Consider the following 11,168-nt stretch of genomic DNA (forward strand, 5'->3'; position numbering starts at 1 on the left):
GCTCAGGTGGTCAGGCTGCTCTGCTCTGCTCTGCTCTGCTCTGCTCTGCAGCAGAGCTCCTGTTGCTCAGGCTGCCAGAGGGGAACTGCCTTCTGGCCTCAGCCTGGCTGCTTATAAAGGCCAGGCCCCGCCCCCTTCTGGCCCGCTGACCAAATTGGTTGCCCCGGCAACCCTCACCTGCACTGCCCTGAAGATTGGCAGCTGGGTCCTTATTACCATTACCAGTAGCGAGCACCCTAGTGCTCTGCTACACACCTCCCTTCTTAAGTTCGAAACCCTCAATAGGAGTGGGGCGCGTAAGTGCCCTGCGACAGAGTCGTTATTGATTCCAAAATGAACATGGCCCGCCAATGTGAAGATGCAGTCAGTAAGGCCAGCTGCAACTTGTCATGCATCCACAGATGCATTTCAAGCAGGGCCAAGGTGATGATCCTCCCCCTCTATGTGACACTGGTCAGGCAGCAGTTAGAGTACTGTGTCCAGTTCTGGGCGCTGCAGTTTAGAAGAGATGTGGCCAGCATCAAGGGGGTCAGGAGGAGAGCCACTCACGTGATCTGGGGACAGCAGGGAATACCCTATGAGGCCAGGCTATGGGACCTGAACCTGTTCAGCCTTCATAAGGCTGAGAGGGGTCCTGGTGGCCGTCTATAAATTTACCAGGGGGGACCAGTGGGGAATGGGAGAAACCCTGTTCCCCCGAGCACCTCCCAGAGAAACAAGGAATAATGGCCATAAGTTGTTTGAGAGTAGGTTCAGGCTGGACATTAGAAGGCACTATTTCACCGTAAGGGCAGCTAGGATCTGGAACCAACTTCCAAGGGAAGTGGTGCTGGCTCCTACCTTGGGGGTCTTTAAGAGGAGGCTTGACAATTACCTAGCTGGGGTCATATAAGCCCAGTATTCTCTCCTGCCCAGGGCAGGGGGTCAGACTTGAAGAACTACTTAGGTCCCTTCCGACCCTACATCTATGAACATGCATATGTATCTGGGACTGCAGCAAGCTTGGTGCCCAGGAACAATAAACTCCGGCGTGAACTGCACCAGAGTCTTCAGCTGCATTAAGTGCACATGTAGACGTGCCCACTGAATGCCAAATCAGTGCCAATTACATTACTCTTCCCTAGAGAGTGGTAGTTCACTGCATTAGCCTGAAGTTCAGCACGAAAGGGGGTGGGGTGGCACCTTATAGACTAACTCATTCAGAGGCATGAGCTTTCAGAGGCTGCAGCCTACTTCGTCAGATGCTACGAATGGACTTGCTACTCTGCCACATCAGCCTGCTCAAAGAATAGTTCACGGCCACGTAAAAATGCATGTTGTGGCTTAGAGATATACATGAACATTTGCACCCAGCACTTTATCCACTACTGAAGTGTGGCCACCTCTGGGGTGAAGCATGGCAGTTGTTCAGCAGCATGCAGCAATAGTGACACCATTCAGGACGGGAAGCGAAGGCTATTGTATTTCTCAAGAACTAGAGGGGGAAGAGAAGTGCTGCAGACAGCACGGGACTTGGCTGCTATGTTGGTAGCCCAGACTACCAAGAGCTGACTTTAAAAAAGACCTTTTTAAATAGGAATTTTTTTTTTTTAATTGCATGAAATAAAACTTGGATGCCAGCATGTGCAGCTGTGGGAAAAAAAAATGTTTCTTTGTGTCTTTGGCTCATGATTCACCTCACTCATTTTAAATGTTAAGTAGTATTTTTTTTGTCTGGTTCTACTGATCTGACACAGGAACTTGCACCCTGGAAATGTGAACTCTGCGCTGTCTCGCTCCCACTGTATTGGTTAATGTCTGTAGAGGGAAAAGGCTAATTCCCTCTTTTGGCAAAGCAATGCATAGCAAAGTGCTTCAACAACTTTTACTCCCCTCTGTAGGGAACAGAAATATATTTAGCTGCTGAAGCATCTGCCCTGCTAACCTTATCTCCCCATTTTTTTCCCCCCATGCACTTTTGGCCTCAACTGAAACCACTTTAAATTCTGCTTACGTTGGAAGTCTCTGGTTAAAGTGCTCGCTGCACTCCAGCTTACAGTACCCACACAGATATTTATCCTAATCAATATTCTGGCAGTTTGAGATCACTAACGAACATGGTTGATGTCATCTGAGCCAGGCCTCCCAAATACTCTGGAACCTGTATATTAATCTTCACATAATTGCCCAGAGGCACCTGCTGACCGACATGGCCCTGCAGAGTAAGTTACTGTAAAGTTGACAAATGATTTTAACAGCGCCTTAGTGGTCACCTGAGGACGGGCAATGTGCACTACTGTAACCTGGTATTTCCATTGCACTGTGTGGTTTAAATGACTTTAACTCTTTGGAAGCGCTGCATTTTCCCCGTAATGGAAATACTTAAGTTATCCCTTTTGAATGCCCAGAGGTACCTTTACTTCTCTTGGTGTTGCTTGTAGCAGTCTAGTTCAAAGCCATTAAAGCATGAGGGAAATGAGCTTTGCAGTTGAGGGGGGGAGGGGGATCTTTCTGCTCTGGATGATGGATCTTTTTGCATTAGAAAGGTGCAGGGCCAGTAATGATGACGATCTTTCATTTACAGACTTTAGCACCTTTCCTGCTAAGGGAATCATCAGCGTCCTTCTCTGGGCTGGTTCAAGCATCCCTTTCCTCAGATGTAGTGGCCCCAGGAGACATCAACCAAGGCTGAAGTTCTGGCCCACTGACTTCACTGGGGAACCTCTCCTTTTGCTCTAGTTAGGATCAAACATGCAGACAGCAACATTAACTTCTTCAATGCACGGGGGTCAAACCTTGTCCCATGACAGCCTTTGGCCATTGACTCTAGTTGAATCCAGGTGTGATCCAAGGTGTTCAGATTCAGTTGTCTCTTGCTGGAAAACTAAGGCTACCTGAACTGCAAAGAATGTATTGATGTGCCTTTTGGGTTTTTTTTAAGAGAACCCTCTAAAATATGCAAGCAATTTGCTTCACTTTCTAGCTTCATGCACTAAACATTATTGAAATCTATCCCCAGTAGGGGCGCCCTCTTTACGATCAGTACTGGAGTGGTTAACATTTCTATGGAAGCCATGATGAAACTGCATATTAAATAACAGAAATGATAGTTCCGAGTGTGCATTTGGAAGAGATCACTGCTTGTGGGGCAGATGTAAACCATAAGCCCTGTGAGGCAGGTAGTGAAAACACGTTACCGTTTTTCATCTCCGGCCAAAACAGAGCAGAACTGAGGGGATTTTTTTCCAGTCTGTGGACAATGAAAGGAGAGTATTTTTCCTCCACGTTTCCATTGGAGGACTGACATTCTTCCTAGCAGTTAACGGAGTTATGTGTGACTTGCTGTCCTGCCTTGAAGTCCTACTCTTAGAAGTCGGTGAAAGAAAGGGACATCGATATGATGGAAGATCAGGCCGAGTATAAAATCCACATCTGCTTCTTTCACAACGTCCTCAAAATGACCCTGTTCCTTAGAAGAGGGCTGCATGCAAAGATTGTCTAAGGCAGATGAAGGATTTGTGCTGACAGCGTATTGCACAGATCATCAGCAAGTGAGAACAGGAAGAATGGACTCACTGCTTGGGAGACTGTTTTAGTGACTAGTTCTTGAATTCTTCCCCGTGGTATCACTCCTGTTGTCCAATGTGGCGACCTTGGTGAATTCTTTGCCATTTCTTTGTCACTGCCAGCTGTTTGTGCAGAGGATAAAAACTTGGCCTTCCAAGGGCTTTGTAGACATGGCAAAGTTTTATAGCAACCCTGCGACCATCTGCATAGCAAGACTTCCTAGCTGTACAATTGGGAACTACCTTGTAGATCAGGACTAGAACGTGTAACCTCCTGCTCCAGAGCGCCTTGAGCTAAAAGAGAATTTTGCCTTTGTTGCCGAGTTGTGAGAAGCATTGATTTTTGGTTCACTGACAGAGACAAGCAAACGAAAAAGAAATCTTCACTTTGTGTTGACCTGGAACATTTCTTTCAACCCAAAACAAAATATTTTGTTCTGTTTCTATGGGCTTATGATTTTTTTAACCTTTTCTTATTGTTCCATTTAGGCACATTTTGAAATGAAACCTCATTTCAAAACAGCAAGTTGAGAACGCTGCATCTTGAAAACTACTTCAACTTTTTCAAATGATTTGGTGGGGCAAAAGCTATTCATCAAATCCAGTTGTGATGTACCCCCCAAGTGCATGTTTTGTGGAAATTAAACCATTCATCTGCAAAATCATACATCCTACTTGGCTCTTCTTGTAGGGCCATCTTGCAGTTTATTTCTGAACCCAGGCAGACGAGGGCAGTGCTACATATGCCCACTACTTAATTCATTGCAACGTTGGTATTTTCAGTTGACTTAAGGGAGCAAACTACAGCACAAATGCTAAGAGAGCACAGCCAGAGCTGAAGAAAGGATCAGAAGGGAGGAATCCCTGCTTCTCAGTCCCAAGTTAAAACCAGAGCTTCATTTACCTCTACTTTTGTCATGCAAAATTGGTCGATGTCAACTTCAGCTAAGCAGGTTTGATTTCCGTGTTAGGATTTCAAAATTCATGTTCCTGTGAGTTATTTCAGCTTTTTTTGTTTTTCCTGCATAACACCGGAGAAGTGGTATTGCTGAGTTTGGGAAAGAGTTACAGAAAGCAGCTCCTCTTTCTTCACAGATACTCCCTGTTGCAAGCTGTAAGGCACAAGTGGCATAAGACAGAAATGGCTGGATTGCAGTGTGGTGCCTGTTCCTCACGGTACATGGGAGATGATGCATGCATTGCCCAAGGGATGTCAAATGTTACGTTTGGGACAAAAACTTCAGAGCTGGCTAGGAAGTCTGGATGCTTTGGCTTTTGGGTGCTTTACTTGAGATACCTTGAACCTGATTTTCAGAGGTGCTAAGTATCTGACTTTCCCTGCAACTTCAGTCTGTCTGACCCCAAAAAGTTGGATTGAGTGCGTCTCAAGACACCCAAAAATGTTTGCCTCCAGTTTCACTAGTCATTTCCAAATATATTGACAGTAGGAATGAAGAAACCGGCAGGCTGCCGTGTGGCTGAACTAGTACAAGGAAAAGGAAAGAGTGCCGTTTTGACGGATTTCCTCCACACAATTTCCCCTGCTGCATATCAGTTTTTGCTTCTGTTTTTTGTTCTTCTGCTTCCTCTCACAGGGGGTTGTTTGAGCCGTTGGGACAAGAGAACCATATCATATTTGCACCAGGCCCCTCGTAGGACATCTTTTTCTCTTCATTTCTACAAAATTGTAGTTTGTAAGTGCTAAGAGTGGGGATTTGACATTGTGCAAGTGTCTGTCTGTTTTGCTGGCAGACAAGCGCCACTTGAATTTTTGCGAGACTTGTATATCCCCAGACTGGAGTCTAAGCTCAGATTACCAGTATCTTCTAGGGAGTGAAAAGCAAGCCAACAGGCTCTTCAAGTCAGAGATCCTGGTCCTCGGTATACTTCCTTCTGCTCTGTGCAGTCTGTAAGTTTTCAGGCGGGTCCTCAGAAATGAAGTTTCATTTGGTTTGCATAAACTGAAGCTCTGGGCCACTGGTTTTCCCCCGTCTCTACACAGAGCACTGCCTGTTTTTTCTCCGTTTGGTTGGTTTTTATTTCAGATTAAGAAAAGCAACAGCAAGCAACCAGGTGCAAGTGAGGGAGAGAAAACACCAGCGATTCGGTCCATATTACGTGTTATCTGAGCTGATCTAAAATCCCACCTCGCCGCTGCCCTTCAAGACAGGCAGAATGCTTCAGAAATGTAAAGGCACCACACAGAGAGAGAACCGAGTTGCAGCGGTGCTTTAGCTCTGTGAATGCAATGAATGATCAGCCTATTTGTTTTGAGGGACAGCTGTTCAGCTGGAAAGCTGCATCATGGCTCTGCATGCTAACTGCATTTCAGTAACTTAGCTGACATGACTAGGTGTCCTCCTTGCCAAAGTTACTGCACCAGATATCCATCCAGATGCCTCCTGCACTCCCAGCCACGAAAGGCTATGGGCGCTTTGGGGTCATGTTTCTCTTTCTCAGAGACTGTAGATGATCTCAGTGTGGTGCAAGGTTTGGGATAGGATTTCAACATTCACCAGCTGGTCCAAACATGGAGATTTCTTTATCAGATCCCCAGCCTGATCAAATTATTGACTCAAGTTAAGGTAACCTTGGATGGACAGGGATACGTATTCCCTCTATAACTAAAGCCCCTTGCATGGGGAAGGTAGGGTATAGTCCCTTCTGAAAAATTCACTTTGGAAAAAACAGCACAAACTGGGAAGAGCCAGCAGCCATCCAGCACAGCGGGAGCCCTCCCTACCCAGCAGGCACTCATCTGCTTGTAGGATCAGGCCGCAAAAAAATGAGCAGCAAAGTAGGCTAAGTGCCAGGGTTCTGTGTCAGAAATCTTTTAATGATGCGCTGAAAGATGGCACCTTCTTCTGTCAGCTGTGAGGCTTGTTCTTTTGGAGGCAAAAGACCTTTTTAAACAAGTAGCAATCCCACCAGATTTCAGTTGTCACGATCCATCCTCTGTAACAGATAGCAGCAAAGCATTAGGCATCTGGTTTACGGAGCCTGGTTACCCTGCTTTAAGTATACACTTAAATGTAGCATCCCTGCCATCCACATGAAACAGGACTATTCTTTACAGTATCAACCATAGCGCAATAAAATCCGTCTGCCAGCTCCACAGCGCTCTTATACCATCTGCCTTATAGCCTCTTTTTGCTATTGTGTTTGGAAATCATAGGGCTGATGCTTCTAAGGGGTGGGGGTTGTTGGCTACAAACCAGAATGATGTTGCAGCATAAGAGACAGATCCCAACTACTCCTGCAGCAAGGACTGGGGTGTTTTCTGGAATGAAAGAGAAATTCACTCTTCTTTTAAAGAGAGGCTGGAGGCTTTACAAATACATGTAATTATCTCAGCAAACTATTTTGCCTCGAGTATTATCCATCACGCTGGAGTTTTCCTTCTCCTATAACTGTAGATATTACCTTCTATTTTTCTCATGGCCATAAAAAGGTAATTCTCTTAAAATGCTTTCTTCCAGTCCTGCTAAAAATAAGGATCATCCTGCCACTGCACCCCCTCTTACAGTAATTACACTTCTGCCTTATACCTCTTTCAATGATCATTGCTCAGGTTTACATGGATTAGGCCTCGATGGAATTATAGCTGTGTACAGAGGCTGGATTCCCTGTGTTGTTACATGTACTAAATCGTTTTAGAAATGTAATTAAGCATTTATCTTGAAGAGAATGCCCTGTCTTTAAAAGAGAGGATATCTTATTTGAACCCAATTAGAAAATAAACTGGCAGCTTTTAAATATTTACCTTGAAGACAATGGCTTGCCTTAAAAATGCAGACATCAAAACTAAACTGCCCTGGATATCTTAATTGAAGCCAATTAAAAAAACAACCTTCAGCTTTTCTGCTGCTGTTGTATGGAATGGAGTCACTCCAGTTTGGCATCACTGGTGCTTTATTATGCTTTCTGATGTTACTTAATTGATGGCGAACACAGGCTCACCCAACCTTTTGCAGCCCAGGTTGGGTGCAAAATATAAAAGGTCAAGGGGTCTCTAAGCCAGATGACGTTGTGTTGTGCCATTGCTGTCTTACTGTTTAGGCTGCAACAAAATGAGAGGAACCCTCCTTCACAAGTCACCAATGGGTGGTTCCTTCAAGGTAGAGGCAATATCCCAGTAAGTGAGCTGGTTCCTGGAACTCCTTCCCTGTGAATCTGTGCGCTCTGGTAGTCCCTAGGCCAGGGGTAGGCAAAATGCGGCCTGGGGGCCGGATGCGGCCTGCTAGGCCATTCTATCAGGCCCCAAAAAACTTAGTAAATTAATATTTATCCGCCCTGGGCTGCCTGTCATGTGGCCCTCGATGGCTTGCCAAAACTCAGTAAGCGGCCCTCTGCCCAAAATAATTGCCCGCCCCTGGCCTAGGCCCTAGGGAATTGTGGCTGAATAACCCAAATGAGAGCCACTCCCAGGCTGGGCAGGAGCACAGAGTGGTGGAGCTGTAATGGGGTTGCTGGTTCTGTTCTTCCCTTCATTCCTTCTCCCGAGCTGTAGGGAAGGTGCTGGGGAAAGAGCCACGTTTGCTAGAACTCCCCTCAGCTCAGAGCCTTTTGACTGCCCGTCCTGCTCTGCCCATGGCCCCCACAACCTGGCAGAGAAGCTGGCAAGGGGGTGGCCAAAGCCTCTCTTGCCCTCAGCCCACCAGCCAGGAGCCAGCTGCAGGGCAAGGAAGGGACAGGAGCTCTTTTGAGACCCCACTCCAGAGCTGTTCCTTGGGCTCCCAGGGGAAGAGTCTGAGGCAAGTATGAAGATAGTGAGTGCCCTTGCCTCTTTCCTCAAAAGAGTGGACTAGATGAAAACCTTCTCATGACGATGGTAATGTTGGAGTGATGTGGTAGCCGCGATGGTCCAGGAGTTATATGAAGGGCAAGGATTTTTTAGGGTGATTTTTTTTTTTTATTGCACCAGCTGCTGTTGGTCTCAGGTTGGACTGAAGCAACAGCAAACGAACAAGTACCAGTGAAGGAATGAAAATAGCAGTGATTTGTTCTGCAGCACACGTTATGTGAACTGATTTAATATGCCACCAACTGCAGTTGGTCCAATAACAAATATAACTCTAAGAAATCCTTTCCTCTTGTGATGGCAGCCACCAGCACATGGTGTGGACAATAAAGTTAAGCAGGTCACTGTCTTGGCAGCTAGGTTCTCCTGAGTTCTGCTTCTAGCAATGCCCCACTTTGTGACGTTGTCTCAGTGATCCTCACTTATAATATGGGAATAATACCTCTTTTGATTGGGGGAAGAATTTAGGATGGAGCAAGGTATTTGTTTGATGTGATCTTCTATACAAAGGATTTGCATGATGTCTTGTTTCCCTGAAAGCTATGTGAACATATAAATAAAAAAGCTAGAGACAGTTGCGCTGTTCAGTTCTAAGCCTCTTTCCAGGCAGCACTTAGCCCAAAGGCACTCTCTCAGGTTTTTCTTTGGGGCTGTGGTACCAGTGTTTCTATAACTGTGCCTTGTGCTCCTTCCTGTCTCCTCCTTACTCACACACCCAGCTGCAAAAAACAGTAACAGGAAAACTCCTTCACTCCCCAACTCAATTACTGATGAGTTGTCATGGCCTGTTTTAGGCAGTAGCTTCTATTATTTGAGCCACCTCATCCTTAAAGGAGCTTGATTGTTACATTAATCCTAAAACAATTATACCATACTAGTAATTATGCCAGCATAGTAATACTTACCTCTCTCACCAAGATGCTGTGGCACTTTGAAAGACAAAAAAAGTTTCATAAGGATGAGAAAGAAAGAAACCCTGGTGCTTTAAGAGAAAACCCAAGGCTGACATATTCTACACCCTTCTCTGAAATAAATCGTGTTGCTCATTGTCATAGACAAGACCCGGGACTGCTGCTGTGATGCCATGTGGGAATCCCTTTGTTCCGAGTGCTGCTGTTTCCTCGTAACCACATAGAAATCTGCCTTTTCTCAAGTTGGGTTGCTTTTGGTGTTTTGGAAAGAGAAGTTGTAGTGAAAATAGATACTTTTCTCTATGTTTCTTTGTTCCTTGTTTTAGTATTAACCCCTGCATTCTGTAACTTTCCACCCGCATGGTACAGGATGGCCCACTACGCATGTCTTACATGTTGCCCAGGTTTTGTTTTGTAATGACCAATCAAAATGTTACACGCCAACTAAAAATTGCTAGCTCAATAAAAGCAGCGCGCGCGCTTTGTTTAGGGTTGACACTGATCTGAGCAACAAGCTCCTCTGTTGGCCTGCTTGCAAGCAATAAAATAGAGTTGGACCCAGCCTGAAAGTGTGACTCTCTTCTAGAGGTGAATTGGACTAGCCTCCAGGGGATAAAATCAGTAATTTATGCAACAAAGTTGAGGAGACTCCAGGTGCAGTGATTTCTCTCCAAGCCATTTCTGTCACCCTCAGTCACCACTGAGTATTGCATGCTGAGATACATTGATCTGCCTGGGGGTAGTTGGGTTCAAAGTAAACCACTGTATTCTTTGCGGAGGGGCAAATGAATCACAGCTGTGCGCTGCGTGCAGGGACCTCATCTTTTCATCACAGCTTGGATTGGGGCAGTCCCACTGGAGATTTAGGATGGAGCCCTGGTAGGAATTTCTCCTCGGTAGTGACCACACGGAGCGGCGCGTGCTTGGAGAGTCCATCATCTAAAAGATTCAGAGCCAGATGGGGTGACGCTTGCTGGGCTCAGGGCAAGCCAAACCACAGCAGGCTGGCGGGCAGACGGCTGCAGGGAGGAACCCACCACCCCTCCTCGGTGCTTGGGGCAGGGTGGAGCTCTGCCTCCCAGGAGGGGCTGAACATGGCGGACTGGGAGGTGTCCTCTCAGGGCACTTATGCAGCAATGAAATGGTCCAGGCTGGGAGGCAGCCTGCGCATTTGATGCTCTGGGCACGGTGCAGCACAAGTGCTAGTTCCTTGGGATGTTAGCAAGGGGGAGCACTGCATGCTGGGAAGGACCGTACCCCGGGGACACTGAATAGGCTGGAATGCTGCCCCTCAGGGACATGCTCTGGGGAGGGTGGAGCATTGCATGCTGGGAAAGACCGTACCCCTGGAGTACTCCAGCTAGGATGGAGCATTGCGTCCTGGGAAGCACCATGCTCTGGCTTGGGGACCATTGCATGCTAACAAGGGCCGTACCCCGTGGCCCTCCGGCCCTCACCGCCCCCAGAGATGCTCTGGTTAAGGTGAAGAGTTGCATGCTGGGAATGCCATGCCCCAGGCACGCTGCGGAAGCCCCGCCCCCTACGAAGTGCCACCCCCGGGGAGCCCGCGGCTCTTCACGGCAGCCCCTCCCTTCACACGCTCCGTTTGAACGCGCCGAGCACCCTCAGCCAATCACAGTGCAGAAGGGGCACTTCAAGCGGCCAATGGAATGCCTGCTCGGGGAGACGCTCCTCCCACCCCCCACTGGGCAGTGGAGTAAACAAGCGGGCGGGGCCAGCCGCCTGCCTGACGCCCGGGGAAGCCAATAAACAGGCACGCCCCGCGCCGAAGCCCCAATGAGAGGCGGGGAAGGGCGGGGCGGCTGTGGAGTGGCGGCAGTTGGGCTCTCGCAGCCGTCTGGCGGGGCGGGCAGTTGGGCGAAGGGGCGTGGCTCGCGGCGGGGGGCGGGG

The 11,168-nt window shown here is 47.4% G+C and overlaps 1 long non-coding RNA gene across 1 annotated transcript in view; it reads left to right on the plus strand.

The window, feature by feature from the left end:
• LOC109294153 overlaps positions 1 to 6,903 on the plus strand; it is a 23,853-nt gene extending 16,950 nt beyond the window's left edge. The window contains exon 2 of the long non-coding RNA XR_002096472.1: positions 2,564 to 6,903. This is a non-coding gene — a long non-coding RNA (uncharacterized LOC109294153). The remainder of the gene's footprint in view (positions 1 to 2,563) is intronic.
• Positions 6,904 to 11,168: the final 4,265 nt, after the last annotated feature.

The sequence above is a fragment of the Gavialis gangeticus genome, unplaced genomic scaffold (assembly GCF_001723915.1).
Source record: "Gavialis gangeticus isolate Ggan-Ray unplaced genomic scaffold, GavGan_comp1, whole genome shotgun sequence".
In the NCBI taxonomy this organism is placed as follows: Eukaryota; Metazoa; Chordata; order Crocodylia; family Gavialidae; genus Gavialis; species Gavialis gangeticus.